The sequence below is a fragment of the Trachemys scripta genome, chromosome 16 (assembly GCF_013100865.1).
Source record: "Trachemys scripta elegans isolate TJP31775 chromosome 16, CAS_Tse_1.0, whole genome shotgun sequence".
NCBI classification, from domain to species: domain Eukaryota; kingdom Metazoa; phylum Chordata; order Testudines; family Emydidae; genus Trachemys; species Trachemys scripta.
In genome coordinates, this window is record NC_048313.1 from 4,002,098 (window position 1) to 4,003,013 (window position 916).

General features: G+C 58.3%; 1 protein-coding gene across 1 annotated transcript in view; it reads left to right on the plus strand.

The window, feature by feature from the left end:
- LOC117889206 (delta-like protein C) overlaps nucleotides 1-916 on the plus strand; it is a gene marked incomplete in the record, with an annotated part of 272,400 nt that overhangs the window by 35,748 nt on the left and 235,736 nt on the right.

A 916-nucleotide genomic window follows, 5' to 3' on the forward strand; every position in this document is an offset into this window, starting at 1 on the left:
GGACCTCTGAATACACCACCACCCTTGGATACACCATACCCCCCCCGACCTCTGAATATACCATGCCCCCCTGATCTCTGAATACACCACGCCCCCCGACCTCTGAATACACCCCCCGACCCCTAATATACCATGCCCCCCCGATGCACCATGCCCCCTGACCTCTGAATGCACCACGTCCCCCCCAACCTCTGAATACACCATGCCCCCCGGATACACCATGCCCCCTGGACCTCTGAATNCCCCCCCGACCCCTAATATACCATGCCCCCCAGATGCACCATGCCCCCTGACCTCTGAATGCACCACGTCCCCCCCAACCTCTGAATACACCATGCCCCCCGGATACACCATGCCCCCTGGACCTCTGAATATACCACACCCCCCTGACCTCTCCAAATACATCTCGTTCACCCCTCGGACTCCTCTAAATACACCTCACTAGCCCCCCCCCAACCTCTGAATATACCCCCCTGACCCTTCCAAATACATTTTGTTCACACAATGATCCCCCCCCCCTTTGACCTCTGAATATACCAGGCCCCCCAGCCTTCTGAATATACCATGCCCCCCCCAACCCCCCCGCATACACCTTGCTCCCCCGACCTCCGAATTTACCCCCCACACACACACCTGACCCCTCCAAATACACCTCACTAGCCCTCACAGACCTCTGAATATACCACACTCCCCTGGACCCCTCCAAATACATCTTGCCCTCCCCCCCCAACCTCTGAATATACCACACTCCCCCCTGGATTCCTCTAAATACACCTTGCTAGCCCCCTCCAGGACCTCCTGGAATACGTCTTGCTCTGCCCCGACCCCCCCAGAATACACTTCTCCCCCCCCCACGCCTCCAAACCTTCCCCAAAGCCATCTCGCTCTCCCTGTCCCCCAAAACACACCTCGCTCC